The sequence below is a fragment of the Molossus molossus genome, unplaced genomic scaffold (genome assembly GCF_014108415.1).
Source record: "Molossus molossus isolate mMolMol1 unplaced genomic scaffold, mMolMol1.p scaffold_m16_p_1, whole genome shotgun sequence".
Taxonomy (NCBI): Eukaryota; Metazoa; Chordata; class Mammalia; order Chiroptera; family Molossidae; genus Molossus; species Molossus molossus.
Window position 1 is genome coordinate 10828201 of NW_023425344.1, and position 14543 is coordinate 10842743.

Sequence of the window (14543 nt, forward strand, 5' to 3'; positions counted from 1 at the left end):
TAAGACCACCGCTGTCTGTGGACTCCCAGCCCCACTCTTGCACCTCTGCAGTCCTACCAGGATCTACCCAGTGTTCCTGGTTATATGGTCCTTGCAAACTGCTTTTCTGTTGCTTTTTCCCAACGATTTGTCTTTATTTTAGTTGTAATTCCACTTTGGTCCTGGGAGATGGTCTGTGGAGCTTCCATTCACTCTGCTGCCATTTTGGAATCAACACCATGACTATTTTGAGCTCCATGCAGAAGTCTGGGGAAAGTGTGTAGAGACCCACCCACGCTGTGTCTCTCTTTGACTCCTGGGAATCAAAGGTGAACCTTCAGGGCCATGAAGAAAACATCCTCTTCAGGTTCTGGCCACCACCTTCAGGTTAGATACAGCCTTAAGGTTGAGTTTAAAGTCTATCATTTGAAACAGACTCCATACAAGCCTCACCTTTCCCTCTGTACACTCAGGCACCTGTGACAGCTCCAAAATCTCCCATGCCAAGTGATTTCTAGCAGGACAGGCTCATGAATTCATCAGACGCACATAGACATCTCTGGGTGCCAACTTGTGCTCACCTGGAACTCCAGCTACAAACAAATATGACAAATGAGCTTTAGAAAGCCTAATAAATTGGCCAGCTGAGAAGGATTGGTGTTGCAACTGAAGTCCCAAATCTAACTTAAAGTTACACCGTCTCAGAGAACTCGCAAACACAGTTTACATGCCACCCCTACAAAGAATCTTTGCTTTTATCAAAGTATAGACTTCTTATTTTACTTTTGATGGTCAGGTTGCATCTCAGGGTTTAATCCAGGCTCTTCATTCAAACTCTGGAGGCCTGAAGTCCAGATACTCTAGCAATAAGTCTTCTTACTAATTTTTTGTTTGCACAGGATCAATTAAGTAGAACTGTCCACTGAATTGATATCCTCCTGCCTATTCATGATTTTAGAGGGTTTTTATAAAAATGTCTCCTCTGGTTGTTATGTGAAAACTCTAAAATGTTGGATTTATGTTATGATAGACCCAGGGCTGAAGCCTGGCTGTTTACACATTTTCACATCTCTTGAAGCTTCTTGGTAGACTGTAGCAAGATACCCAGGATTCACAGGGAGAAAACAAGAAGACATCTCCCAGCTAACAGCAAAGTTGTAGCTACAGGTTGATCTAGCCAGTGTCTCCTAAAAATGTTGCTAACACACCTGCAGTTGTGTCGAAAATTAAAGGTTCATTTTGGGGAAGGAAGTTGTTCGGGGAAAGATGCCTCTTCATTATCTGTGGAAGCCTTGTTAAAAAATGTACTTTCAAGATATTCTAGAGGAACCGCTCTGCCTGTGTCCGAGTGAGGCTTTGGCTTTCAAGAGAAAAAGGAAATCTTCCTAATTTTATGAGGTAGGCGTGCCTTTATTTTCCTCAGAAGCCATAGGTTATTGAAAAGGAAAGTCTGAATATAACAATGCTGAGAAACATCCTTCTCAGATCTACATTAAATTAAAGCTGATTAAGGAAAACTCTGGTATGAAACTGAATGCAAGAAGTCAAAGAGCCCAGCCTTGGGGACCTAGACCATGCCTTTGTCAAGATGAGCCCTCAGATTTTCTCTTTGTAGAAGAATGTCAACTCACAAATAGAGAAGGATATATAAAATTACAAAATCATTTTTCAGTTACTAATGAAATAATTGATTAAGGTAGGGATTATCAACAATACTACCATCCTTAAGTGAAAAGAAAACTGGATATCAACCTGATGATGAAGTCTCACCCATAGCCTACATGGTGGTCCTGACTTTACAAGGGAAGGTGCCGCCACCTTCCTTGCCTCCTGAAGGAATTAAAATGAAGAACACAGCATCATCCATGAAGTGTTCTTGCCAAAACGTTTACCTTGGATTTACTCAAACTTGTAGATCTAATTTTCAGTGTATGCAGGAGTTAGAATAGAACAAGAAAACTACCACCGTAGAGAAGCAATCAGACAATTCAGAGAGACTCTGGATGGTACAATTAGCCCCAGTTTCTTCAATATTTTTCAACCAAAGTCCCCCCAAAAATAGAGAGAGACTCTATGAGATTAAAAGAAACTTAAAGACGTAACAGCCCAATGTAATGTGTGAACATTGATGGGACCCTGCTTTAAACAGCCAGTTATAATATTTTGAAGGCAAGTGGAAAAGTTTGAGCACGAACTGGTTATTTGATGATTTGTATTAGATTAAAAATTGGTATGACTTTTCTATGGGAAAGTGTCCTTTACTTTTTAGAAATGTACACTGAGCCCTGGCCGGTTTGGCTCAGCAGTTAGAGTGTCGGCCTCTGGAAGGGCAAGTAACTCGGTTGCAGTTTGTCCCTGCCCTGGTTGGGGTCGTGCAGGTGGCAACCAGTTGATGTGTCGCTCTCACATCGATGTTTCTCTCTCTTTCTTTGCCCCTCTCTCCCTCCCGCTCTTTCTGAAGACAAATGCAAAAACATCCTCTGGTGAAGATTAAAAAGAAATGTATGGTGAAGTATTTAAGGGTGACGTCATTATATCCATGATTTGCTTTAAACTTCAACACAATAACATACATATGTTGTTACATCTGCATGATGGGAACAGGAGAGTTCATAAAACTCCTCTCTACTGTTTGACATTTGTCATTGTTTTGAAAACCATGAGCACTCAGCATGGCTTTGAACTCTGGAGAGAGCTACCAGGAGATCCCCCTGCCCCCTTTGGCAGCTGTGAACGCCGAGTGACACCATCAGGGAACCCCGACTGTTGCTGCTCTGAGAGCCGTCAACATCAGCAAGCCCACTTCCTGCTACATTTCCAACGGAGAAAAGAAATTCCACAAAGTGACTTGCTCCAAATCACATAGCTAGTAGGTTGGTGATGCTGGAGCCGAAATCGATTTTCTGACCCCCTCGCAGCCCCGTCCCCTGGACCCCTGGCACTCCACACGCTGCAGCTGAGCTGGGACCACAGCGGGAGCGTGTCAGCTCCACAGAGGCTCTGCCCTCAGCCTTGCTGGGACTCGCTGGTTCAAGGCAGGGCTGGGGTGCAAGCATTTGCCAAAACAGTGTGTGACAGCACGACAGGAAACACACAGCGTGTGGCAGATACACTCGAATGAGGGGGAACAATTCCGAACATCGCCTTCAGAGTTGTTCCTAATGACAGCGTGAGAAGAGGCAGGCTTGGGCTCGTTCCGAGCGTTCTGGAGGGTCACTTAACCTCCCAGATCACCCATTTCTTCATCACTAAAACTAAAATAGTAACACAGAGGGGAGCCGGGGAAAAGAAACTGCCTGTCCCAAAGGATGGCACGTAGTAGATGTTAAATAAATGCCACTTCTGTTCCTTCTCCTTTTCCTTAACCTAATGACGCGATCAGCATGCAAGGAAAAAAGACACAGAGCACCGCATTATGTATCTTATCTATTGGGTGACCACTTAATAACTTCTGCTCTCCTGCTGTGTGAATTTTCTCGCGTTTTCTTTGCCTAGAGAGACATTTGGTTATCAAAATATGTACCTCATATTAGCTCAGGAAACCAAAAGGCAGGGGGGGGGGGGAAAGGTCTTCATTCTGTTGCTGCAATAAAGGTTTCCTTCTCCAGCGATAATCAACTCTGCATAATTAAAATCGCTCAGACTGCCGAACTAATTTTCAGACCGGAGGTTTCTTCCTGTAGCAACATTTATAAGCAAAGTTTCTACTGTGAATGAATTTAATCGTGAGTCTAATTACAATTTTAATGAATATCTCCAGTCCTGCATGTAAACTTGCTCTCTAAGGCTTTGCTATCTGTTAGGGTATTTTAAGGTCTTTTCATTTTTAATATAAAGCAATGTGTTGGCACAACGAATGTGTAGTAAAGAAATATTCTTTCGGGCTTGGTTTGGTTTTGATGATCAAGTGAGAACGTGGTGTAAAATGTCTGATATTTTAAAGAGGTTTTCAGTTGGGGCATTTTATCTTGGGTCTCTGTGTTTTGTTCTTTTTTCTTAAGGATGGACAGAAAACATTGTGACATTGGCCTTCCATTTTCAATGTGGCAGGTACATTGCCATTTGACAAATTCCAGAAATCAGAGGTCCACTTTACCCGAGAGCCCAATTCATTCTGGACATTCAAGAATACTGCATAAAGCGGAAGGAAGGAGGACGTGTAAAAAAACTCCTTCCTTAAAAATATATTTAGAAGGAAAGACAGCCTGGCCGTTATGGCTCAGTGGTTGAATGTCGACCCATGCACCAAGAGGTCACTGGTTCGATTCCCGGTCAGAGCACATGCCCAGGTTGTGGGCCCGATCTCCAGTGGGGGGCATGCAGAAGGCAGCCAATCAATGTTCTCTCTCATAGATGTTTCCATCTCTCTCCCTCTCCCTCTAAAAAAAAATAAAAATAAAAATCAATAAAGATAAAAACATTTTTTTAAAAAAGGAAAGACAAACATAAAATTGAAAATAGCCAAGCTAAGTCACTCAAGTAATCAAAGATACTTTTCTGAGAAAAAACAGGCAAACAAACAAAACTCTACTCGATGAATGTTAGTATTTTTTATAACAGAGAACAACTGGAAACTACCTACTATCCCACAGTAGACAACTGGTGAAATAAATTGGCATGTGTCCAAAGATTATTTGGTGACAATCTTTCTTTTTTTCAACTTGTATTTTCATTATACAAATAATGTACATTTAAGAAAAATCCTTTAAGAAAATACAGGTAATTAGAAAGATTTTTTTAAAAATATATCTACTATGATCTCACAACCTAGAATTAAGTATTGTTAAAATTGATGTATCCTCTTTCATATTTTATGAGTCTGTGTGTGTATATTACACATATATGCACACATAGTATAAACATACATAATATATACATACATGCTTACACATGTATACCACACAAAAATGGTTTTATGTTGCATTTACTGCTCTGTAGCCTGCTTTTATCACTTAATAGCACATAATAAACAATTTTCCGTGTCAATAGTTATGCTTTTGCAATATCAAAACAGACTGCAAGAGCAGAAATGCAAGCCCACCCCAAGCCGTCCCAGCCAACTGACTGCATTCCCATTTCTCCTACCTGTCACAGCCAAATGGTTGGGACCCTCTCCTTTGCTCTTGCAGCCCCTCTGCCTACAGCCCCCTCCCCTGCCCTTTTCTCCTCATCCCTTAGGCTTGGTATAATGCCCAGTCTTGTGTTGCCATGGAACTGGGGGCTTACACCTGCTAGAATCTTGCCCGGTCATCTCACTCAGGGCCCTTGACTTCATGAGACACGTAGCACACGGCCACCCCTGGAGGGAGCAATGAAACAGGCCATTGGGGAAGGATGGATGGAAGGAAGGAAGTAAAGAAAGAAAGATGGAAGGAGGGAGGGAGGGAGGGAGGGAAGGAGGGAGGGAGGGAGGGAGGGAGGAAGGAAGGAAGGAAGGAAGGAAGGAAGGAAGGAAGGAAGGAAGGAAGGAAGGAAGGAAGGAAGGAAGGAAGCTAACCTGACTGTAATTGCAGAGGACGATATGTCTTTTACCTGCATTATGATTTCATCCTCACAGTGATTCTACATGGTTGGTGTTAGCAGCTCCATTTTTATGGATGTGCAAACAGAGTGTGAAGGCAACATCACCAGGAATAATCGCAAATCACTTAGTGAACCCCATGCAGCTGTGACCTTGCTGAGAGAACACTGTTGTTTGCAATGCTGACCCTCAGTCCATGACACCTCTAGGACCACTGCCTCTACATCTCCTGGATCCTGAGTCCAGCTGTGCCACCCTCATAGCATGAATTCTTTGGAACCCCACTTTTTTGGTATTGTCTATGGATACACTCTTGCTTGTGTGGATATACCAGAGCTGTAAAGAAGCCTGGGAAAGAGATTTCATGTTTCCACCTTACGAGGAACGTTCTCTGTAGTGCAATTCCCCAAATATATGAAGGCTGTTCAAAGTCACTGCATGTAACAGCAAGAATACCTAACATCTTCCATTGCGGGAAAGGGTCTAACTAGCTCCTCTTCTGGAAAAGACTGTTTCCTGTGTTTTCAAGGCAGATGTTAATTCATAAGTTACAACTGGACATAAGTGAACCCCGAATGCTTTGGAGTCCATAAACCCCCTGAGTCCTTAGGATTTGGGGGCGTTTTATTCCAGAAAAACCAAGGCCTTTAACTCTGTGCTCCAACTACCTCGCTTCATATCTTCAGGCTTCTCTGTATAACATGCTCACGTGCTGTTGAGAGAAATAATCTTTTCCAAACCCTACCCACTCCTTCCTCCCGGTGCTATCTTGACCTTGACTTTCCCTAACCACTCCCCAACATGGTCATTAATTCCAGAACATGAGAAGGAATGCAGGCCACCCTAAACCATGGGAAGAACATGGAAAATTTCTTCCTAGAAATATCTGTCCTTTTAAGACCCTAAAACTTCACAAGATGAAAAGGGAGCTGGAGATTCGAACACAGGTTCACCTGGATTCATGCTATAGTTTGGCAAGGGGGAATATATACAGGACAGAAATGGACCATGGAAAAAACGCTTTCAAAAAGGAATGTTCATCTTATTAAATCAGTTGGCTGCTCTCCTATAAATGATAAGATCTAGGAAGATCCAGCAACTTGTTTCTGGGTGAGATTTTACTTCTTTTAACAGTGAATGTGAGCCTAATAAAGTGGAGAAACGAATAAAGTTAATCTTTCTAAATGTAGAAAGGCTGGAAAAAGCAAATAATGCAGCAAAAATGCAGAACAATTTGACCCCAGCCAATAAGGTAGAAAACTTAGATGAAATGAAAAAATATATATCAAAACAAAGAAGTACCGAACACAACTGAAGTTGCACATTTCCAAGCTACTGGAATCCTGTTTTATTTATATGTATATTGGTCTGAAATTGCCATATCTATGACAGTAAGAGAAACCTAATGATTTATTTCAGCTGTGGTTAAAACAGACAAGGGCTTCCTGGAGAAGCTGAACAAAGACCAGTCAAGAGGTCATGATGGCCTACGTCCTTGGGTCCTCAAGGAACTCGATAATTAACTAACTGAATCATTACCATGACTTTTATAAGCCCAACAGCAGGGGAATGCCTAAATGCCTTTTCTATGAAGGGTTTTTGTTTTTATCTTTTTCTCTGGTCTTTTAATATAGGTTGAATCATGTCACGAAGAAATTTTCACCCAAACGAGATACAGTGCTTGCCAAGAACCAGCATTCATCCGTGATCCGGATCCAGGAAAAGTATACAACTTAAAATACAGTCAGGGTAAAGCTTCGAAAAGTGATAATGAGATTCCTCCAAGTTGGCCCGGTTACCAAGTTCTCACGATGGCTGCTTTACCAGGTGGTGAGATGCTGGCTCACAGGGAGGCCTGTGCACAAGGCAACCATGGTTGGAAAGAACCGGACTTGGTGTCAGGAAAGTCAGGGTCAGTCCACTCTCCTCATCCTGCGTGACCTTGGGTGAGTCAATGACCTCTATGAGCTTGTAATCCTGAAATACAAAACCTGAAAAGTGAAACCTATTCTATCACTTACATCAAATTTAAAAGTTATAAAATGCCATCGAAATATAAGCTAATGTTATTATTTTTAACTGTGACTATTCTGAGAAAACTCCTAAAGATGCTGGGAGCCTTGAAAATGATACTTAGCCTTTGCCAGGCAATCTGAAATTTATGCTGAAAAATGATTTGAAATTATAAAACACAATGGCAATTACATTTATGGTAAATTTAAGACATCCCAGAGAGAAAAATTATCCTTGATTGAGTGTTTACTGTGTGCCTGACCCTGTGCTCAAGATTTACATACATTTTAAAAAAATTTTTTTTTCCTTTTTACTGATTTCAGAGAGAGAGAGGAAGTGAGAGGGAGAGAGAGATAGAAACATTGATGAGAGAGAACATCGATTGGCCACCTCCTGCATGCCCCCCACTAGGGATCAGGCCCACAACCTGGGGCATGTGTCCTGACCGGGAATCAAACCGCCAACATCTTGGTGCATGGGTCAACACTCAACCACTGAGCCACACCAGCCGGACTTTACATACATTTTAATCCAATGAAGAACCATTGAAGACTGGTTGATATCCCAATCTCATCCTTCCAACGGGAGAACACAGGCTCAGAGAGACTGATTTGCACATCTAAGGTGTCATCAGGGATGGTAGAAGAGCTAAGGTCCAACCCAGGAGGTCTGAAAACTTCCCACCTCATCAACACTAGTCCCTCCCATGAAAAGCAGAAAAGAGAAACAATGGCAACGCAAGAGTAATGACGTACAAGTCCATATATGCAAACCATCAAGACCGGTATTGATCACATGCAGGGAAAGTCAGTTAAAGCAGAGAACTATAAAAATTATGCATGTAAACCTTAAATGTTGTACTTTAATTTTAAAAATGTAAGTATTCATTTAATGAAACCAGTACTTGTACAATGTTCAGAACAAGAAACCCAGTTTTTGAAACATACACATTTGTATATGTCATAACAGAGTTGACTACCGATTTCATCGGACAAAGCTCCTCCCTGGAGCTTTGGCTTCTAAATGATGGGACTTGGGCTTTCAATTTGATATCACACTTCCTTTTTCCCAGCTTCTTCAGTTTTTTATTTGTCTGTTTCTATCATGTCCTGAATTATTTCTTCCCTGACCCTAAATATATATTGCAATAAATAAGAATCATTAGTTCATTGTTACACATCATCTTTCTATAAAATCCAGTTTGTCTGGGATCCGTTACCAAATAATGCTCTTAATTGTTCTCTTGTGGTTCAGAATTTTCCCAATGTTGTCAAGCTCCAACAACTTATTTCTCTCTTTGAGATTAAGTAAGTATCAACTTGGAATTTCACTCCCTACTACATGGTACATCAAAAAAAAAAATCTTTAATGTTAATTATTTTGAATAATTATATGTAACCTCTATATTCTTGTTTTCTATTTTTTTCTAAAAATGAAACTCCAAATTATTTTTTTAAACATTGTAGAGTCCCTTGAAACAAAATTGTTGTACTCTGTTATAAAAACCTGGCATTTATTTAAATCACTTTCTTTACATCCTTCATAACCAAAACATGAAGAAGAGTTATTTTAGACCAAAGGCCTTCAAAGTTATGCCAGAAATATGTAGCAAGAGAAGTGTTACATGACAGCTAGAAGTTTTATGCCACATATGCACACATGCCACACACATACATGTGTACATGTATAATGCAACACATTGTCATGAAATACCTCTACAGCATACAATGCTCATTTTAAATAATTCTTTTCCCTAACACAGAAAATTTATTTCATGACCCACTAACAGCCAAAGCCCACCATTTGGAAAAGTCAGTAAAGAAACATAGGCTTTTCAGATGGCTGTCGGCTTTAACTATTTCTCCACAGATTGTGTAGATTCACGGGGTAAATCAATTTATGGAATAATTCAGAGTCTGTCCATGCTGATTTTTGTGAAGAGTACTTATCGTGTAAAAACAAACAATTTATATTCTTAAGTGAAGACTTTTTCTTTGGCCAATAATAAAAAGCCAGACTTTGGGATCATACCTGCATCACTACAGGCAGCCGGGAGAACCTGTGCCTGGATGTTGTGTACCCGGAGGCACTTGCTTTATTTACCTTGTGCACCATGGTCTCCTGGAAAACATCTTATCATTTAGAACTGTTTCAACTCTATTGGAGAGTTATTCCCTAATACAATTTTCCTTATTAATAAATGACTTGAACCCCCTGTAATAAGTGATTTACCCCCTGTAAATTTTTAAGCAGCAGATGATCAGCAGGTAATCCGTGTCCTCCAGGGCCCAATGCCTGGATACCATGCCTTTTCCTCCCTTTAAGTCATCTGTCAATCACTATAACACTGTTAGCACTGCCAATCTTTTGGTGTAAGGTAAAGGCCTTTTTTGTAACTACTGTAAGGTAGCCAGGTGCCGCAGGTGGGAGGTGGGAAGAAACCAGAGAGCCAAACAGCCGAATAAGCAGAAATCAGGCTTTATTGGGTACACTCCAGGCGGGTTCACAGACTCGGGGGGTCGAGTCCGAGAAGCCGCGCCCGATGCTGGGGTTTGTGATTTTTATATCTGCGCCTGTGGCAGCGGGAACTTGTTGTTAGGTTAGGTCCTGAGGGGCTACGCATGGGGGCCCCTGGAATGTGAGTCTATTGTCCCGGAGCGAACAGTTCCTGGACTAGGACAGGAGAATGGGACAGGAGTTGATCTATGAGTTTGGGGCAAACAGTTCCTGAAACAGGGAGGGAGTTTAGGTTGGGTAAGCGAGGTAACGGCTGAGCAGTTTGCCTGGTGCCAGTTCCCAGGCTCTCGGACAGTAACTACTGCCCATGAATTGGCATTCTGTGTGTTCTTTCTTGCATAAACTACATGAATATTGTATCAACTCTGATAGTTAGTTTGGGTATTCTTCAAAGCAGAACAAGAATTTAAACACACTAGGAAAGCCATATGATTACAGAACCCTTCTGGATGCTGCAATTGTCCCCATAACTTTTACAATTATCTTACCATGCCTAATCTGACTCTAGTTTCTTTTTAAGCATCATTCCCTTAAATCTAAATTATTTAACTAGACTTTTGTAGAAACAACCCTCTTTATTATTTTCACATCCATAATGTATTGGTTTAAGTAACATTTAGTCCAGCCAGTGTAGCTCAGTGGTTGAGTGTTGACCCATGCACCAGGAGGTTGCCGGTTTGATTCCTGGTCAGGACACATGCCCAGGTTGTGGACCAGATCCCCAGTGGGAGGCATGCAGGAGGTGGCCAATCAATGTTCTCTCTCATTGATGTTTTTATCTCTCTCTCTCTCTCCCCCCCTTCCTCTCTCTTTAAAATCAATAAAGGGAAATTGTTTTTAATTTAATTGCATTATATAACTATAATAGCAAGTGACCAATATGTACACAAAATTGGAGGAAATATAACTGAGTCTTGATAAGCAAACAATTCAGGTGGAAGCATATAAGTGCTCATGAGATGACAGCAAGGAGCCTACTGGTGATGAGCATTCAGACTGGTGTTTAAAGAAAAAATAAAAAGCAGTCAACCACCCAGGAGTAGGTTAAGAGGAGATGGGTTAAGAAAGCTTCTGCTGTCCCACAGTAGAGCTACGGACAAAGCCCAGTGGGAAGCAGTCAGGAAGATCCCAAGGCAAAGCCCAGGACAGTAGGATGGGGGGTGGGGGCGGAGTGAGAGAAGATTCTGAATAACACTTGCAATGTAGCAGCTGCCACTCCACAAGATGCAACAAAGAGAGAGTGGGTAACAAGAGGCACGTTCACTTACCAGGAAGGCTCCTCTGGAAAGGTGGCAAAGAGAAACTATGTCTCTGAGCAAGCCAAGGGAGTGCAAAAGGAGTTGGAATTTATTGACCCGGCTCCCCTCTCTCCTCCATGACTTCTACCAGTGAAGGGTGGCCCCACAGCGAGTTGATACCCCCACACTTGAAGTTGCATCGGCCATCCCCTTCATCCAATCAAGGACCCCGATCCCGGATCCCACGGGTGGACTTTTAAGTCTCAGTCTCAAAAGTCAGAGAGCAGAGGGGCTCAGCAGGTGAGGCATGAGGGCAATTCACATTCAAGGCTTCAGAGGCCGTCATTGTCCAGAGAGTGTGCAGCACCTTAGACAGAGGGGGTGGTCGAGAGAACCTGAGAAGGCACACAAGGTTTATGCTGGCACAAAGAGCTTAACACAGAAAGTTGGTTTTAAAAGACAGAGAAGTGGAGTATGAACATTTCAGGAAGAAGGATGATTCATTTTAAAAGGCCCAATGGGGCCCAGCTGGTGTGGCTAAGTGACGGAGTGTCGACTCATGCACCAAGAGGTCGCCAGTTCGATTCTCGGTTGGGGCACATGCCCAGGTTGTGGGCCTGAGCCCTGGTGGGGGTCATGCAGGAGGCAGCCAATCAGTGTTCTCTTTCATCAATGTTTCTATCTCTTTCTCCCTCTCCCTTCCTCTTTCTCTAAAAATCAATAAAGAAAAAGGAATTTTAAAGCCCCAATGGGGAGAAATAGAGTGGCTTTTTCATCAGAGTGCCAACAGTAACACGGGGCTGGCAAATGGGGACATGGTAGACTATGGGAGGGGAGAGAGCTCATCACCTTGGCTTTGGGCAGCCCCGTCACACTACTGATATCACAGAATGGGCAGTCAGCTCCATCCCCTCCCAGCACCGTCTTCTTCACACATCCGGACCGACCAGACCCAGGTTCCCTGATTCCTGCTTCTCATCTACTGCACGCCCAAGGGAACAGCCTTCTCAGGAAAGCCGGGTTTAGGGGAAAGATGGAACACAGATAAGGCTTAGAAAAAAGAAAACTCTTCATTTCTCCCAAGCAATGCCGCCTCCATATTCCACAGAATGAATGTTGACAGAAATCGCAGAGTTTAGGGGAAAGCGAGAGGCAGAGCTCACGTGATCTCCACCAGCCATTTCAAAGTGCGCAGTTTCTCTGCCATTGGTAGCCTACCGTGGAGAATTCATTTCATGCCTGTCTACTCTGGTAAAACCTTGGAATGAATTGAATTGTTACAAAAAGGTGAAAATTAGGAATGCCAAGAGTCGCCTGATACAGCTAATTAAGAGTTGTCATCTCTGCAGTCGGCACGTGTTCCTGACGGTCCCCACCTGCAGTCTTAGTTCCTGGAGTTGTGTCCTGACGCAAGAATGCTGAGAAACCCCCCGGCTTGTTGTCAAGGAGAGGATCTTATCTCTCTGCACCGCAGCACTAGGCAGAAACATTCACTTTAAAGTGATCGTTCTGTTACTGACTTTATTCTGATTAAACTAAAAACCTGTGAGCTAGAATTCAGTTCAACTGTGTGCTAGGTACAAGGGACGGAGAAAGGAAAGAAATAGACTTGTCTCTCCAGTGGCTTCCACTCCATTTATGTTAAAATCCAAACTCCTCTATTTGGCCATAATGAAAATTCTTTAAAATGGGGAAAATAAAGCCAAGCTCCTTACTTGGGTTGGATGTCCTAACCACCTGACCTCACCTTCGTGTATGTTCCCATCACTCAGCACATCACCCGAGTGGCCCACCCTCTCTTCCTCAAAACATCTCGCTTTCTCCCAACTCTGGGCCCCTGTGTTTGCTGTTCCCACTGCCTGGAATGTTCTCTTTCCCGCAGCTGCTTACATAACATGGCTCCTTCATGACTGGCATACATCAGCTTGAAAGTCTCCTTCTTAGTACGTCCTTCCCTGACCCACATGTGTCAGTTAGGATGCTTTCAGCAACAAGTAACAAAGAAGACCCAGCTAGAAATAGCTAACATCAGGCTCCAGTAACGCACACAGCATATAGCGTAGAAGAAAGATAGTTCTGAGGCTGGATAATTCAGTAGCATGAGGACATCGGGCAAAGACCCAGGTCCTTCCTAACTTCCCACTCGGCCATCTCCCACACATAAGCAATACTCCCTTCAGGACCATAGGGTGACTGCAACTGCTCCAGACATCACATGAGGACACAGTGGTGTTCAGTGAAGAAGATAGGCATTTCCTTCGATGTAGTTCTTTTTATTAGCACAAAAAACCTTTATGAGAAGCCTTCAACTCTCTGGTCCCATTAGCCAGATCTGCTTTACTGAAATTAATCACTGGTAAAAAGTAAGAGACTACAGTGACTAATATCAGGGAAGGGTCTGGGAAAGGTCATATTCCCTAAGATGACCAGAGGGTAAGCAAGCACCCAGAGAAAATCAAAGTTGTGCCAACAAATACAAGGAGGGAAGATGAGAGTTGGGGAAGGAATGGCTATTAAAAGACAAGCAGACTTCCGGTCAAGATGGCGGGTAGGTAAACGCGGTATCATGTCCTCCCACAACCACATCAAAGTTACAACTAAACTACAGAACAACCATCATTCAAAACTGCCTGAAATCACGCTGAATAGAAGTCCTACAGCTACTGAATTAAAGCAGCAGCCACATCCAGACTGGGAGGAGGGCGGAGGCGGACGGGCTGGTCCCACACCCACGTGTGGCGGATAAAAATCAGGAGGACACCTCGGCTGGGAAGGTCCTTCCTGAGGACTGAGGGGTCCCCATCCCACACCAGGTGCCCCACTCAGGGTTCCAGTGCCAGGAAGAGAATCCCCATCACTTCTGGCTAGAAAAACCAACGGGAACTGAGGCTCAGGGAAGCTGAGGCAGCTGGAGCCCCAGGAAGATCCTTAAAGGGCCCGTGCACGGACTTATCAGACTCTCTCCCTCTAAGCTTGGAGGGGAGGCAGCTCGAGGGGTGCCAGGGACACACAGGGAAGAACTGAGCTGTTTGGCACTGGAGTGAGGGCTAGAGAGGGGGCTTTCTCTGCGAGAGGCGTGCTGTCAGAGGCCTTTGTTCCTTTGGTGAGCCCTTCCCTGGGGCAGCAGACAGCCGCCATATCTGGGACTCCAGCAACCTGGCTCACACTTGTAGCCCCGCCCTGTGATTCCCTGAGGCCCCGCCCCACCCAACTTTCAGGCCCACCCAAGCTGTTGCCAGTTGTTTTACCATAGGATTGGCCTGTCTTGGATCCTG